The sequence below is a fragment of the Marmota marmota genome, unplaced genomic scaffold (assembly GCF_001458135.2).
Source record: "Marmota marmota marmota unplaced genomic scaffold, marMar, whole genome shotgun sequence".
Classification (NCBI taxonomy): domain Eukaryota; kingdom Metazoa; phylum Chordata; class Mammalia; order Rodentia; family Sciuridae; genus Marmota; species Marmota marmota.
The window spans coordinates 13,792,692-13,811,536 of record NW_026000164.1 but is presented as its reverse complement, the minus strand read 5'-3'; positions in this window follow the sequence as shown (position 1 = coordinate 13,811,536).

The following is an 18,845-nucleotide window of genomic DNA, read 5'->3' as shown; positions in this document are numbered from 1 at the left end:
ACAAATGCTTATGAACCTGTACTAAGATGATGTGCCCTCAGTGGCAACAGTTGGGGAACGGCTCTGCTGAAGCAGGGGCACCAAATCCAGGAGCCATCCTGGGTTGCAGAGAGCAATTTGCTTTGTGTCCATCTTGAATTTGTCTGCACTAACCTGACACCACAGAGACAAGGGAAGGTTCCTAACACATTCACACAATGCAAGTCACATTTGGCAGATGTATAAAGCAGGGAGACAGCCAAGAAGAAAGACCATCTACTAAACCCCTGTCATCCTGTCAGCCTTTTGTTTAAGAATCTAAACTTTTATAGCATCAGGTGAAATTTCCTTGAAAAACATCATCTAAAATTTGGCTTGTACTTTTTTTTTCTTGCATTCCTCAGTGTGTATTTGTGATGGCCACCTACTCTTCCCTGTGGCCTCTGTACACAGCATGCTTTTTCATGTCCTCCCAGGTTTTAGTTGTGTTCTGTAGTTAAAAGGTTTTCCTTGTTTCTGTCACATTTACCTACATCCCACCCCTCAACCAAGTTCCCACACACCATGGCGTCTTCCTGGGAGGACTGAGTCACCCAGAGCCACCCAGCCCCAGCACACTGCTCCCAGATCTCAGTGTTTACTTATTAAAATAAACATCCCATTGTCATGGGGAAGGAGTGACCCCACAAGAATATGCAGTTAAAAATGATCAGAGTCAGGCATCCTTTATCTAGTGATCATTTTCTGACATTGGATAAATCACCAATGACTCTTTGCCTCCATTTTATTCTCCCTAAAATGTAAAGCTAGCAATCTTTAAGATTCCTGCTGTTCTGAGTCTGGGCTGAGGCATTTAATTATAATTAGAAAGTTAGAAGCCCTTATATTAAAAAAAAAGTAGGGGGAGGATCCACAGGGACACTATCTACTTTTCTTTTAATTGTTTTAATATGGACATTTTCAAGTGAATAACGTAAGTTTTCAAAATATTTCATGATTGATCTTTTATCAATGAATGCACATCATGAACCCAATTAGGATGGATATCATTATCACCGCTTCATGGCTGAGACAGTGGAGGCTAATCCTTTCGGGGGCACTTAGGTGTTATTTGAGGGTTCTTCTCACCCTGATTCCTTCTACCTTCCCACTGGTACAGAAAGAGTACATAATCTATACCTGAGATTAACTGATTTCCCACTAATAGCAATTATGTAATATAATGAAAAGGAACAAGCTTATACATGTGTACTCAATTTAGACTTCAAGAGATGAATCTTTTCTTGCATCAGTAGATTTTTTAAGGAGAATCAGGCAGAGATGTGAGCTTGAGTCATTTTGTTAGGATGTGTGGGGGTTCTGTGGTTTATTTTTAAATCAGTTGCTATTTAATAATTCATGGTCTTATTTTCATTTTGGAAATAACTTTCAGTTTCCACTGGGCATGAATATCTAAGAAAAGATTATTATTATCTCAGACCAAAGTTTATCCTATGGAATTCAGCAGAGCACTTTCCGAAACACAAGTGGAATGTGCCCGAGGACATATTATTGCAGACGGATTCTGCAAAGCACACACACATATCTGCCCACAAATACACCACAATTACATGCACACACACAAAGGAAGTAACTTGAGAAAATCTGTCAACAAATGATATATTACATATGGCCTTCTGTAAAGGCTATACACACACGTATCTAACAACCGAAGGAAATGTGCCCATAAATTATGTTTACCAAATTATTCCTTGAGATGAAATTTCAGAATTTTTAGTTCATTAAAGAAGAAGAAAGAAAAGGGAAGGAGAAGGGGGAGTAAAAAAGAAACAGAAGCTTTTCCAAGGGTAACTTACAGTCTCTTATATCTATATAGCAATTTTCTTTTCAAGGATACAGCAGACTATCCATTTCCTGCTAAATAAGCACAACAAACTAGATACAGATGTTGGATAACTGAGCTGAAAATGGGCATTTTCTTCTTACTCCTGGGGTACAAGGGTTCAGAGTTTGCAGCAATTTCTGCTTCTGCCTTCTCCCCCTGCCCCCCCCCCCCCGCTCGGATTTGGGTTGCGCATGAAAAGAGAGATTCTGTGACTAATATCAATGAGACAAAGAAATGAAAACTCTCTAATCCCTGGGCCAGGCGCCAGCCATTCCACTGTACAGGGCCATTGGCCAGAAATCCCGCTGTAGGCTGGGCCCAAAGCCAACCAGGATTGGATACAATGAGTTTCACAGCTACCTTTTCAGAGCTGACAGCAAATGTCGGGGCACCAACAGCCTTTGATAAGAGCTCCAACTTTCTCTCTAACATTTCTACCCAATAATAATAAAGCTTTTTCTGTGTATAAAGCGGTACTCTCTTGAAGATTGCTTAGTGCTTTTAGAGACTCCAACTTATTCATCTCAATACTTATAGTGAGAAGAGGTGGGGCTGGTGGCCAAGACTGGGAAATCAATATTCTCTTCCTGTTTTGAGAGAAAGAGAGAGAAAGAAAAAAAAAACATTATTTTATGCAACAGTTCATTCTCTTACTGAGATTTCTAGACAAAAATCTCACATGAATATTCTTCCTTCAATTAAATGTGTTTGTCGTGAGCTATCGGAGCCTGGCTGTGTGATTCCCAATGGCTTGTTTACTTAGAATATCTTCTGTCCTCTTAAGACTGGGGACTTTTGAAAGGCCAAACACATACACAAACCAGTTAATACTGGCACCCCTCACAGAACTTTCTGGCTGTTTCAGATTTAAATATTGATTTCTTTCTCTCACTCTCCCTGCCTCTTCACAATGGCAGCAGCTGCTAGGAAGTTGGGAACTTCATGCCAAGAAAGCCCCTAAGAGGATATGAATGCCATTAAAATATTTTTACCTTATACTTTATTGTTGTTCTCTAAAGCCCTTGAATAGCCCATTGAATATTGGGTAACCGAGAAGGGTTGCTCCTCCACTGGGGAAACACTGGATCTGATTTCCATTAGAGATTCTGAATTATTTAGTGGGAATCGAGTGCCCCAATCAGCTGGCTTCTAAGTACTTACCTCTCATTGTGCATTCACATTCCGTGTGTGTGGAGGCCTTTTCTTGAAAACAGAGCACGCTCACTTGCAATTTGTTCATTTTAATTTTGAATAGTTTGAGAAAAAAGTACTTTCCAAGAGTTCGGTTGAATATAGTATCTGTATCTAGTATGCAAAGCCAGGCTTGCTGTATCGGAAATTAAAAGAATTATGGATACCTAATTTAATCACAGCCTGTTCTCATTTCCAAATCTCTTTATAATGTGTTCTGACATAAACTTTTCAGATTTTACCTTTAAAAAAAAAAACTGTTAATGAACATTAATTGGATTAGAAGTCAAATTTCTAGCACTTGTATCAGCCTGCTAATTGGTTTGTAGTGACTTGATTGACATCTTTGACTGACATTAATAAGGATTATGGTGGATACAAAGACAAGAAAACAAAAAGTGGGGTTGAAGATGCATATATATCTATATCTATCCATATATACATACTTTTCTATCTCTGCATATGTGAAAAAAAAAAAAAACAATCAAAACTGAATACAACAGGCCAATTCTTATAGATTTATGCCGCAGTCTGGCTGGGCACAAATCACAAGCCACTGAAGCAGGAACAAACTTTATTTCTGAACTCTACCAGCACACTCCACATGCTCCTCGGGAACTCTCCTGAATGCCACGCGGCTCCTCTAGGAACCAACAACCGGAAATCCCTCCTCTGGAAATTCCTCCTCCCGCACTTCCTCAACTAATAGGAACTCTCCGGGAATCCCCATGAGAACTCCAAAGTAGCACAAGAACTCCAAAGTAGCAGGCCAAGGCGGACAGTAAAGGTCTAATATGCAACCAAATCAATCCAGCATCACCTTAATGGCTTGCCTCTCAACCAATACTATTGGCAAAATGCCAGGGGCCATTCCGACTGTGGCTTTCAGAAGATTTTCCATTGTTTTCATAATATAGTATATTTAGAAAATTATGGTAAGGGATAGGCTTGGATCACTGGATCTGTGTGTAAACTTGCCAACAATATTAAGGAAGTTAGAGTTTATTTTACAGTTATAGACATCCTTGAAGACTTCGAATACACACATCAGATCTGCATTTTTAAAAAGTTCCACTCTGGTTGCAGTGAGTAGGTACAGTAGAAAGACAGACAAGATGTAGTGTGTAGATCAGTTGAGATGATTGAGGTAGGAAATAATGGTTGCCTGAATGAGCAAGCAAGCAATGGTTAGGAGAACAACAGATTAGAGAGGAAAGAACTTCCTGGGAGCAGTGGATGGTTCTTTATGAATGGTAAAAAGATAAAATGATCAGGAGTAACCCCTAACCCCTAAGCCTCCAGCATTGTGGGTGGTGATGCCAGCCTTTGAAGCAACGGACAGAATTGCAGAATCAGAAATAAGTCACCTTTGGAGATGTTGAGTTTGGAGAGTTTTGTGTAAGATCCGACTGGAGAATATATTGTTTAGCAGGATTTAGGAGAATTATATACCATGGTGCAAACTGGCAATTTTAAATTCAACGTTTGCATGTACTTTCAATGAATGGGCCAAAATCATGGGCCAGTGAATTAGCTCCTTGATATTGCCTCTCTAAATCAACTCATCCAAGGAGATTTCAAGTCTGTAATAAAAATGTTTCCTAACTGGAGCTTGCCCTTTTAAAAAGGGGTGCTTTGGGATGTTTCTATTTTATATTCAAAAATAAAATAAAAAATGTTGCTACTGGCTGATTCTTTCCCTTCTCCCCAAGTCTGGGAGGTAGCCATATTTTAGTGATTCCTCACATCAAAATACATGACAAAGACAAGGGAAACCATGAATTTGTTAACCAAAGAATTGGGGATTTCTTCCACTTACAAGGCAAGGTCTGTGGCTCCAGTAAGCCTCATATTCCATCCCATTCACCCTCCTCTCTTACCTCTCCCAACATCCATGTCCCTTTTCCCACATTTTGTATGATTTTTCTAATAAATAGTTAACTTGCAGACATATTGTCACGTCTTGCCCAAGACCTGCAACTTCAATGTCTCAAGTTCTGTTTGTTTCTTGTTTTGTTTTGCTGTAGCCATTTGTCAGTATTCTTTCTTGTTCTGATTTTATTTCATTTTGGCTCACTGTATGTGTAAAAGCATCAACCAACGGTACCTTAACTTCTGCTCCACTCCTGCCCCAACTCCTTGCAGTTTCTTTGGTGTGTTTTCACTCTTCCAGAGCTGGATACTTACCTCCAGTTAATTTTATACTCAACCTTTTCCCCCAACACTAATACTACAATCATTTTGATGGCATCCTCACAGAACAGTACAATGAAAAAAAGAAATGATATAGCCAGTCAGAAAAAATATTTGGCACCAATAGGAATTTTTTCAAGAAGGGAAAAATTAAAATCTTTGAAACAAAAACAGAATAAAGATTTTTTTTTTTTGGAAAAATGCAATGTGTTATCAAGATACTATAAAATTGAGCATTTATTTTGTCAAAATTTCAGAGTATAAAATAACAAATTATAATCACACTAATCTTCCAGGCACTGGACTAGTTATTTACAAATAGCACATGTAATCTTTATAACAACCCTATAAGGTAAATGACTCTTATACCTGCTTTTGTGATTGGATCATATACCTAGAAATGGTCAAGTTGGGATTTGAATCAAGTCTGACTAGAAATGTAATCTGGGTCTTTTGAGTCATCATCTTTCCAAATTTTTCATTATATTTTTTGGTATATCTTGTAACATTTCAATCTGTGGGAAATGAATTGTGATGATTATTTTCCTTTCAAACTGACCAGGAAAAAAATCATGATGAAATACAGATGATAAAATAGATGTCTGACCCAAAGCGTGGTCTCCATTTTTCATAATAGTTAGGAACGTTTTCAGTTTTGTATAACTGAAAATTCTGACTGACAGTGTTCTCACATTCTGATGTCTAGAAATGAGTGGTTACTGACATTGGTTTGGTTCAGAGACTAAAAGATTTGAGAGCCTGTGGTGTTCTTGCTGTGCTGTTCTGGGTGGTTATAAGATGGCAGCATCTATGGGGTGGTACTAGAAAGAGGTCTCCCCCTCAAGTATCTCCGTCTGAAGAGAAAAGGAGAAACCCTTCCAAAGCCTCCCCAAAGACCCTCCTTACATAGTACATAGCCATAACAAGGTCATATGTGACCTCATCTGGAAGGAACACTGAGCATATTGAAGATACAATTTTTTTCAGCCTATGTAATGGAAAGTAGCCGAATGACATAGGGCCTGGAGAAAGCTTTAGGATAGCCAAAAAACACATCTGCTAAAATTATTGCATGGCATCTGTAGACTTTTTCTCCAGCAGTATGATGAACAAATTGTAATTATACAATCTCCTTACAAAAGTCCACACATAGTTTCTTGTACCTACCCGAGGATTTTTTTATTTTAATTGCTGAATTTCAGTTCCTTCATCTGCACTGAGTTTTAGAAACACTTTTAATTTCTTTTAACTGCCATGGGCTTAATAAGAACCTGTTGCAATGGAAAATCATTATTCGACTCTTGATTTCCATCATATCACTTACTTCATTGCTTCTGTCTGTGCCAACATTCTTAAAACAGTGCTTCTCTTTCCCTTCATTTTCTATTTCAGTCTCTTTCTTTAAAGGTTTAGGATTGGTCTCATCTTAGAAACTCAGAACTCCTAAGCAAGATCAATGTACACTGAACTTGACAATTTATTTTCAGCAATAACATTTTTTTTTTTTGTCTCTGGCTCAAGGAAGAGAAGGTAAAATTAGCAGGTGAGAAATACACTGTTTCAAGCACTTTTTTCATCATAATGTTTAGAGTAAGAAAATGCTAAGTACATAAGATGTACTTCCAATAAGCCATACTAATATTTCATCCAACCACATATTTTACCTCTGGTTATAGCACAAAAACTATGTGTGCAGCCAGTAATTATTAAAGGTGAGTTGTAAGCTAAAGAGTTTTCATGACCAGTCAATCATATATATCTCTTTGTGATGAACTTTTAAAAAATCCTAATTGTACCAATTCACATTTCTTTTCCACTTAAAGGGTGGAGAGACTCTGAGAACCACATGTCATGTCATCTTGTGGGCTATGTCATTCTAGAAACCAGTAATAGAGAGCCCACTTATTCTTCCATATAAGTCAGAATGCTGGATATAAAATTATTCAGTAATGGAAGGTAATATTTTGGGCTCTTGTTTGCTTTGTCCTATATTCATTTATTTGTTTATTAATACAAATTAGATTTCTCAACTGGCTGAAAATGTGAGCAGAAAGTGCTGTGTTGTTTACCAGGTGTTTCTTAAGCCTTATCAAAAATAATTTAGGAATATAATTCCTTCTCTTTCACTCAATAACTATTTGATTTTATACAAGCTACTTAAATTTTGTGTCTTAGTTTCTGTATCTATCAAATGAGATTACTGACAGCTACTTACTTCTGTAGGTTGCTCTAAATATTAAAAAATGAGAAAATAAGTATTATGCATACTCAGTGTAGATTATAGAATTTAAAAGACATTCGACAGGTGGTCTTCTCTTCCATATTAAAACCAAAATGTAACATATGCGGGAGGACTTTATTATCTGAGGATAATTAGAACCTGGAAAATAATTATAAAGGGAATCAAAATATCATAGTAAATGAGGATTTTTCTATGGAAGAATAAAACTAATATATTTATACTATTTAATAAATTTAATTATAATTGCAAATAAAGACTGATAATTAGCCAAAAGAATAAAAAAAAATATTAATCCATCATTTAAATTTTTCCGTTCTGTTTATACAACAAAATTATATGACAGGACAGTATAACATGCGTCAATTTACTTTTAATTCTGCAGCATGATTTTGTTTCTAATAATGTGTAAATCCTTAGTCCATTTTTCAAAATTCCTGCATGCTCTTTGCATTTAAATTATTCTTATTTCTAGAGGTTTCCCTGTCATTGTCCTCCATCTTTTAAAAGGTCTGTGGCTTATTGCTACAGCTTATTTTCCTTGTATTACATTATGTTGTTAGCACAGTATGGCATTCAAAAAGTTGGTGAGTGATTGACCAATAAGATTTTAATTGCACAGTGAGGATACATGCTAGTGTCAGGAATAGAAATCTCTTTAAATGGAAACTAATTTTATTAGCACATGTTCCAAAATGAATGGTTCTAGCCATGGCAACTTTTGATTCTCAATTTTATGCATCTTTGCTACTACAGAGATTTGGATGAAGACGACTTGAGCAACTAGTATGTTACTGTTGAATTACCTCAAGTTTGTGGTAAACTTGACAAAATATGCCATAAACTAAGGGGTTTTTTTTTTTAGTCTCAAAAATGTGTAACAATGGACCTACTGTCTAAAATAACTTAATAGTTAATTTAACCTCAAATTTGGTGATTCTTTGTCCCCATAGGAAGATGCTGATCAGATTGGCATACCTTGCCTGCAGAAGCTCAGAGATAATCCCTGAGCCCCAATGTTCCAAGAGTCTGAAGGAGCTCTCTATTAGGAACCCCAAATACCTCTAAATCACTGACTGATTGGTTATCTACAAATATGAAAGAAGGAAGACAGAGATGGACAGACAGAGTAGGGGAGGGAGAGAGAGAGAGAAGAAAGTGGTCTTTCAGTGCTCTGAAAGCAGGAGACTGTAGCTCCCTAAATTACTATCAAGATGTAAAACAAGCCCCCAATCAGAGATTCCTGAAGTTGAATATTCTGTTTTAGAAACATTTGCTGACATAACTGCTGATTTGATAAGGAGAGAAAAAATGCATTATTGATACAGTCTCACAACCCTTCGACTTACCCTTTTCCTTCTCAAAGACTTAGCAGCACTTACTAGGTATATAACCATGTGTCTGGCAGATTTAGATTGATGTTAACAGAAGTATAATAATGATAACACATTAATGTATAGTAACTTAACATTTATTATGTTCAAATTGTTGTTAATAGGAGTCAACTTCAATGAAACTCTAAGCCCACTGGAGTCAATATGGTAGATACTGAAAAGAATCAAAAGATGTGAATTCTATTGCTAGATCAACTTTTCTAGGCTCCAGGGCTGAGATTTGTTTTTTATTTATTTGTTTGTTTTTTGTTTTTGTTGTTTTGTTTTTTTTTTTTCAATTTTCAAAATTAAGAATTTGAAATGCAGAAAAAATGCTTTTTGAGGACTTTCCAACTCCATAATCCTATGATTGTACTTATAATTTGAGCCAGTCAAATGCTACAAATTAATTATTGGTTGGGGAAAAAATATGTCACATTCCTTCCCTGTCCCACTAATATGAAGGAGTGGATCACAAATTGCTAAATCTGTTGGGCTATCTCTTTTTCGACACTGATTCTGATTTAATTATTGCTAAGTTGCAAACCTGAAACTTGGTGGCTTTAAAAATCAGCAATCATGTTTTTGTTTATGTCATGGTTTAAACATGAAGTGTCCTCCAAAAGCTCATAAGTGAGACAATGCAAGAATTTTCAGAGGTTGAATGATTGTAGTTTGAGAGGTGTAAGCAATTCAGTGGATTAATCCATTGATATGGATTAACTGGATGAGTGTAAGCAGGTAAGATGTGGCTGGAAGAAAGTCACTGGGAGCATGCCTTTGGGGTTTATATTTTGTCCCTGTTGATCAGAATTCACTCCCTTCTTGACAAGTTAATTCACACCATTCTCTTGACAAGTTAAGTGATTGCCATGTCCTGAGTATCTTTCCTGTGCTACATCCTTACCATGATGTTCTGCCTCATCCTTGGTGCCAGAGCAATGGGGTGAGCAGTGTGTGGACTGAGACCTCTGAAACCGGGAGCCAAAATAAACATTTCCTCCTTTACATTGTCCTTTCCAGGTCTCTTGATCACAGCAATGCAAAAGCTGACAAAGCCAGTTCCTATCCTCCAGTTTGTTCAAGGCTTATCAGAGAAGTTCTACTCTGCCACTAGAGACTATCCCACACAGGACTGTGGCATCCGTCAGGACTTCTGCAACCGCTTGTATGATGGATGTTTAGCTAGGATGGTTAAAACAGATGTGGGCTGGCCAGCATCTTTCTCTCTCTGTATGAGTCTCCACCTGGCTGTCTGGGGCTTTCTCATAACAGTGCTGGGTTCCAAGAAGAGGCTCATGGACAAGGCCTGGTATGCTGATGCTCTTTAAAGCCATCACTAGATTCACACCAGCTCATGTCCCATTAGGAAAAGGAACAAAGCCAAAGTCAATGTTGCAGAGGACTATATAGCACATTAGTATCAGAAACCACAGTTTATTGGGGCCATAGAGTAACCATCAACCAGAGACACCCATATAGGATTTCTGGTTCAAACAATTCATACCACTGGGTACACTAATCCAGCACATAAACCAGGCTCCTACTTCATGTATTTAGTTCTTTGAAAATAAAAGTTACAGTAGAACTAATAAATCCCTGGGAAATTCCTTTTCCTCAGGTGAACCCATTAAATCAAATGACTAGTGCATTGTTCTACCACAGACCACACAGATATTTCTTATTTACTGTTCATTCAATGATACTCACTATTTCTTTTCAGATGAGATAAATAGAATGGAAAATATGAGTTGGATTTGGGTTGGGGTTACAAAATTCCATTCTTTCAGTATCACCATTCTCTTGACAAGTTAAGTGATCGTTTCACATTGGATGATTAAATATGTTTTTTTTTTTTAACCAGTGGTTACTGCTAACAGAGTGAGGATCTCACTCTTGATTGCCTCTGTCAGAGGAATGAGTGTGTCATTGGCACATGGAGCAACTGAAACCTCTCCCGCAATGAGCCAGCAGCTCCCCGAGCCAGGACAAACTGCTGCCATTGATTTTTCTATATAGATAATTGAAAACAGCTCGTAAGCTATATTTCATACCTCTCATCAGTGACAATGGAAAAGCCTTAATGTATGGTGACTATATGGTGTTCCTTTTTGCAGACCTTAGGGTTGGGTAGAAGGAACATGTTTCTTTCTATAAAAGTACAAAAAATTCTGAATTCAGAGGCGCCAGGCCAAATGTAATTTCAGACATGAGATTAAAAGTTATGGATACAGAAAATTTAAAGATAGACTCCAAGCAATGGGAAGAGACACAGAAACTGAAACAAACCAGCGGGATAGCTGGAGTAGATACAGAATATGACTTAAAGATGGTCAGAGGTTTTAATATTATGAAAGATTCTTCAAACATTTGGCTGTATGCCCATTTGAGTTTGGAAATTGGGTGATTCTCAGAAGAATCAAGAGAGTTTCCCAAAAGGCAAAATTTAAAATAAGAAAGCAATCCAAAGAGTTTAAAATTAAATTTGTTAATGTGGGCTATGTGTGCACGCATTGCTGAAGGGACAGCAACACAGAGGTTTCTTCTCAAATCACTAGTGCCCACAGATTGACGTAACTTGAAACTAGATTTAGACCAGCTAATTTTTTTCCCATTTTCATTTCAAATATTTGGGTATATTTATTCCACATTTTTCTCTCAATGTAAGTTTTCAGAATTATATCTTATTTATTGCTGTGATGATTTTAAACTATTGAAGACCTTTTTATAAGATTGCACTGAGGCAAACTTTAGGACAAGACTTCAATGTGAGAACAAAGAGGATTAGGTAAACTGAATAAGCATTTCATCACTGTAATCATTCCTGCATATTTTTAAAATGGGTTTGTTGAGCACTTGCTATGTGCGAGGTTTTATTTGAAGTTTTGTTAGCTCATAGCTCATCTAATGTCCACACAAATCCCATTTGGTTGGGTGTATTGTCTCCTATTTTCAAGTGAGGAAAGGGAGGCTCAGAAATAGTGTTACATGACCAAGTTCACCCAGATTGTAATCAGGAACATAAGTGCCAACCCAGTGATGTTCCTTGATTCAGGAAATGCCAAAAGAGAAGGATCCCTACTTCCTAATTAGAGTGATCTTTGAAGGAGAAATGTCCTGCCTTGTTATCAAAACCTCAGTGTAGACATAGAGACTATTAAGCATCTCTGCTCTGTGTGAGTTTGGGTCTCTTCCATCCATATGAAACTGAGAAAATTATCGTTAAGCCCTTGAAGGGATAGCCTATAGAGCCAAAGAACTAGCAGCATGCGGCAGACGATTCTGTTCTGTAAAAATGCACACACAAAAAATTCTTCAGCAGTTTTCAGTCTACAAAAAACAAAGGCATAGATATCTTACTTAATATATATATATAATTCAATCAACTATAATGCTATGATAAATATCACTTTCCATACACCTTCATGATGGCATTAGAAGAGATTTCCAAAGTGAGGGCCTTTAGTATAAAGATTTTGAAGGTTTTTGCATCTTTATAATGAGTCTTTAGTGGAAGATCCCCTTCAGAGAATTCCACCACTTGGGAGAAGAAAGAATCCCTGAGACTCTTTAGTCTGACACTCCTAACATTGAAGATGAGGAAATTTGGGCCCAAGGAAAGAAAAAACCATGTCCAAATCCTCAGGAGCAGAGTTGGAGCAGGAGTTCAGACTCCTTTGGCTTAGTGTGATCTCCTCTCCTCCCACAAGCACCTCTTTGTTTCATCCTAATCATGTCTTCAGGTGGCATCCACCGCCTGGCCTGTGAGCATGGCATTGTCATACCAGATGCAGAAGAAGAGCCCTGAGGTTTGGGGAAGTTTCCTTGTCATTAGCTAAATATGTGATACTGGGAATTTATCATTTGAGTCCCTAGTTTTCTACTCTATAAAATGAAGTTGTTCAACCTGACTTCTAGAGTCATTTTGCTTATGAGACTCCATGATTTTAATTAGCTATACTTGTGAATAAACCACTTTTCACAAAGCACACAAGCCCTCTTTTTTCTCATTAAAATTCTCCAAATTTCCCATGATTAATGATGTCGAAACTAGAATTTCAGAGGCAGATAAACCCTACGTAAAGGAAAATATACACATTTTTTAGAGAAGCAGGAACTTATTTATTTCCTTATTGCCTATCTTTGAGAAGGAATTGTTGGCTGTCCTTCAGTAAATAAAAAATGTGGGAGTCAGGCTGGGGTTGTCGCTTAGCAGCCTAGCACATGCAAGGCCCTGGGTTCGATCCCCAACACCACATAAAAATAAATAAATAAAATACAGGTATTGTGTCCAACTATAACCAAAAAATAAATATTAAAAAAAGTGGCAGTCAAGAAGTGTAAAAGAAAAAAAAATGGAAATTCAAAGAAGAAAATCCTAAGGTGATAATTGTAGTAGCACACCTATAAAAGAATTAATCAAATGAGAAAAAAAAATAGAATTCAAGAAAGAATAGAATGGGTACCAAAAATGATTAGGGAGCCAGATGATACTATTTGCATGTTGAAAAGTTATTTGTTTGTAAGCATACATTTGTTTTGTCTTTCAGCAAGAATAAAGAGGCAATAACAAACACCAAGTCAAAAATAAACCTTCATAAAAACAATATCAAAGGCTGCAAATATGAAACAAACTAAAATGAGGTATGATTTAGAAGAACCAAATAAAAAATGTAAGACAAAAGAAATTATTTGACCTGAATGAGAGTGACATTGGTTTTCATTGACACTGAACCATGGCTTTCAAAGATTTCAGGAGCAAAGGGTTATGGTTATATACTATTTAGCTCTGCCGTACACATTATTATCATGCCACAATAGTATAACTCCAGGTTCTTGGCTTTCAACTCTTACAATAAAAACAATGACAGGACACAGAGTAGGATGTTACAACTCTAACGGGGAATATATTCAATATTAGGAAGAAGTAAAAAGAAAAGATGGGGATATCTTGGTAAAGATTGTTTCTGTGACTGAGGGGAGACACAAAGGAAATTGTAATGTCTAATTAACAACTAAAAGTTTGTGCATAGGGTAGATGGGAAGATTATAAATGAAGAAGTACCAAAGGAATTAAATAATGAGGAAACAAATGCATAATCCAGCATCACATAATATCAGTGTAGTAGAACATAGCTACGTGGAAATCTTCATTCATGGGTTTCTTTGCCCTTCTTTTTTTCCTTGAATCTGATAAAATCTTATGTTTTCAATCACACTGGCCATGACATTAGTTTTTTGACTAAAACTAGACTAATCTCCTTAAATGTTCTGATGCACCATTTCATTTATATTCCTTTGTTCTGGGGCAGTGGTTCTCAAACTTCAGGGTGCATCAGAATCACCCAGAAGACCTGCTAAAACACAGAGTGCCAGGTCTCTGGCTCAGCAGGTCTAGAGTAGGACAAAGAGAGTCTACATTTCGGATAAATTCCTGGGTGATGCTCACATTGCTAGTCCTGGCCCTCCACCTTCAGAACTCTGACCTGAGGAACACCTGGATGGCTTAATCCCGTTCTGCTTAATAGAAATTTCTGAATGATTTCTGTTTCGGTCTGGGCTACATGCCTTAAAATAAACCAGTTCAAGGTTTAAATTCTAATATAACCTTGACACTTATGAGATAAAAATTCAAGTTTCCATGTTGGGTTGCCAGTGCACATGGTGAGATCCAGTAACCCTGAATGCACTTGATGAGCCTTTATACTTGGTAACGTGTGTATGTGTGTGTTTACATATACACATATACAAACATAAGTAGTAAATAATTAAATACATGTATAAGTGCATATATGAATACTCCATAAGTTTTTCTGGTCTCTTCTTTGGTACTTTACAATTTTTAAAAGGCCAAGGTTTTGTAAAAATGTGATCTAAATGTTCTCAAGAAAAAGTGAAAAAGAGCATTTTATCTGAGTGAGTTATTTTTTCTTTCTTTCCTTTTTCCTTTTTTTTTTTTTAAAGCTTTACTTTAGCAAAGGAAATATACTTCTTTAAATGAGAGCCAAAATATTGCACATTTCACCACCCGTGGCCCCTTCTCTGGGCAGCTATGAATTAGAAGTTGGGTTTGCATTTGGGAGAAGTAATTTATTGCACAGTTGATGTTCACAACCCATTTTTGTGAGAGTCTTTACAGATATCTGAAGAAGGATTTCTGGACGATTTGAGAGGATGATGTTACTGATATCATTCTGACCATATGGAAGTAAAGGAAAAACACACTAAGCTTGAATTTAGCTATAATCCAAGAAAAATCATTCAATGTAAGCAGGTCTGTTTAAAGAGGAACATTTTTCTTCTCCTAGGACATTTATTTTCAACCTTGTTTGAAGACCATTTTGTCTTTTGATTCTAGCTTTTAGTAAATGAGCATTTAGGGGCTTTTGTTGTTCGTTGTTTTTAGAGAATAGACCTGAAACTTCTCTGCACTTTTAATAAATGGATAGTCTCATCTTCTGTTACTTAATTAAGTCTGGAAATGTGGCAGTTGGTATTCTCAAATCTGAGCTGGATTTTGGCTTCAGGTGGGTAACATTTGCTCTTTATTTGAACTCTGTAGCTTGTTTGTAACAGAGCTGACAACCTATTTCAAAATTGCTACCAAGAAGTCTGTAGATTATAATCTTATCAACAAAGGATGTTTCTCTTTCAAAAAACAAAAGGCACCTTTAAAATGAATAACACCAATAAATTCATTTTAGTTCAATGCAAAGTCTATTTTGATATTTAAAAAAATGTTAAGGAATAATTGACATTCAATAAATCACTTTACCAATTTTGATGTATTTATACACTCAAGTAACCATCATGAAATCAAGGTAATAAACAAAGCCATCACTCTTAAAAGTTTCTGCATGCCCCTGTGTAATTCCCTCCTCATTCCTTGTATTGCCTCCAAGCAATGTAATTTAAGGATCTGCTTCCTGTGCCTATAGATTGTTTTTTTATTTGCTAGAGTTTTTTTTATAAATGGAATAAGACAATATCTATCCTTTGTTACCACTCCTTTTTGGGAGATGTCTGGCTTCTTTAAATCAGCAAAATTATTTTTGATTTATCCATGTTGGTGTTTATAAGTGTTTTTTTTTTTTTTTTTTTTTAAATTGTTCATTCCTTTCCATGGCTGATTGGTATTCCAGAGCTTGGATATGCCACAGTTTGATTATACAGTCACTTGTTAATTGACTTTGAATTTTTTTTTTTAGCTTAAAGCCATTGCAAAAGAAGTTACTAGGAACATCCGTGCATAAATATTTGTATGAAAAATGTCTTTCTTTTCTCCTGTTCTATCAATTATTGAAGAGATATATGAAATTCCCAACTATACTTTGAATATGCATATTTTTTCTTACACTTCTATCAGCTTTTCCTTTTTCCTTTCATTTTATTTACTTGTTCAATGAATGATTGATTGATTAATACTTGGAATTGAACCCAAGGGCACTCTACCATGGAGTTACATCCCCAATCTCCTTTGAGACAGGGTCTCACTAAGTTGCCCAGCCTGGCCTTGAACTTGCAACCATCCTGCCTCAGCCTCCTAAGTCTCTGGGATCACAGGCATGAGTCACTGTGCCTAGATAGATTTTGCTTTGATGTAGACATTTGCCACTTTCAATTTCCCTCTGAGCACTGCTTTTGCTGCAAGCCAGAAATTTAAGCATAATGTACTTTCATTTTTATTGATTTTCTAGACATTCTCTGATTTCTTTCTCTTACTAGTTATATAAGAGTGTTCCCATATTTGTGAGTTGTCCTTCTATAAATAACCCCTATTTTTATTCTATTGTAGTCCAAAAAGATGTTTTGTGTGATTTCAGTATATAAAATTTATTGAAATTTGTTTTGTGACCTAGCATATGGTTCCTACTGGTGAATATTCTATGTGCACCTGAGAAGAAACTATATTCTACTATTGTGAAGTACAATATTCTTACATATGTTAGATTTAGTTAGTTTATGATTGTTTCAAGTACTATATTTCCTTGTTGATCCTCTGTCTAGAAATCAATTTATTATTAAAAATGGAGTATAAAGTATCAAACTATTTTTTTAGATCTATTTCTCCCTTCAGTTTTGCCTAATTTTGCTTCACATATTTTGGGTCTTTTTTTGTTAGGTGTGTATATCTTCTTGATGGGTTCAAAATGTTGAAGTACCTTTGGTCCTTAACTTTATCTATTCTCAAAGGAAACCAGTTTCTTGACTATTTTCTCAAGTCTCTTACTTTTCATTGAGTTTCAATGCCTCTGCACTGATCCTTCAATTTTATTGGCTTTGTATTACATATAAATGAAATAAAACTGTATTTATTCTGCTTAATTTTGCTTGTGTTTTTTTATTTCTGTATGTATGAAATTCATCTACATTTTCATGTCCCACTATGAGACTATGTTATGCTTATCTACTCTGTTTTCGGTGGCTTCTTTTTCCCTTACAGCACTTTGCCATTGTGTTCACACAACTACAAATATTCTCTGCATGCATCCAGTGTGAACATGCACAAAATCCTATGAATTCTCTACCAAGAAAAGGAAACACTGGATTACAGGGCACATGTATATCCAATTGAGCTATTACTAAAATAAACTCTTCTACAATATAAATACACTAACATGCTGTGGGCATAATTTAATGGCACAGAACTAGCCCAGCATGTGCAAGGCCCTGAGTTGAATCCCCAGTACCACAAAATGTTAGGTGTTTACCTAGCATATATATGAATTGAACAGGATATATATACATTTATATATATATATATATATATATATATATATATGAATACATTCTGTTCAATTTTCTGTAAAACTAAACTGCTTTAAAAATAATCTGTCCATAAATTTTTTTTTATTTTAATATTTATTTTTTAGTTTTCGGCAGACACAACATCTTTGTTTGTATGTGGTGCTGAGGATCGAACCTGGGCTGCACGCATGCTACCGCTTGAGCCACATCCCCAGCCCTCTATATCTTTTTTTAACTCTTCAAAATAATCTGGAATACAATTATGATAACAATTTTGATATAATTTTGTTAACTTTAATATTTGTATCAGTTCTGGGCTAGTTTTAATTGGCTATTTTTTCTGCTTTATATGTCTTTATTTCTGATTGTTTTGTATGCCTATGCATTAGCTTTCAGATTATGTGATCTTACTTTACTGCATAAATAGTAAGGTCCAATTATTTGAAACAAATTTTATCTTGTTTTTATGATTACTTAAGTGGAATGAGAACAACATTAAGCTTATGGTTAACTATTTCTTATAAGTGAGTCAAGATCCAACTGAGTACTCTATTCACTACTTATGAATTATGAGTTTTACAGTTATCTGGGACAACAGGGGATATTCTTAAGCTTGTGTGAGTTCTGGGCGCTGTTCCCTTTAAGTCTTTCTGATGGTTCTTTACCCAGCCTCAGGCATTTTCTTCTTGTGCCTACTCTGTTCAGTCCCCTACTGAAACTTTAAGGAAGAGTCTCGGTAGATCTGGGGGGTTATTTCTCTGTGTAGGTCTTTCCTTTTTGATACTCTTCACCATGAACTTTGGCTGCCTTACTTTCCCACACTTTTTTAAAAAAAATATTTTTAAGTTGTAGGTTGACACATACCTTTATTTATTTACCTTTATGTGGTGCTGAGGATGGAACCCGGGCCTCACCCATGCTAGGAGAGCACTCTCCCACTGAGCCACAACCCCAGCCCTCCCACACTTTGTTCTTACTTTACTCAGGAAATCTTCCATTTTCTGCCTGAATTAACTCTTCCCGAATCACTTCCTGCAAGCTCTCTGAAATCTGTAGAATGGGGTAATTATAGAGTTTATCTTATTTGATTCTCACCTCTCAGAAATTAGTGTCTCTTTTTGCCTGATGCTTAGTGTCTTAACAGTCATTTATATATATATATATATATATATATATATATATATACACACACACACATCACACACACGCACACACACACACACACACACATATACAT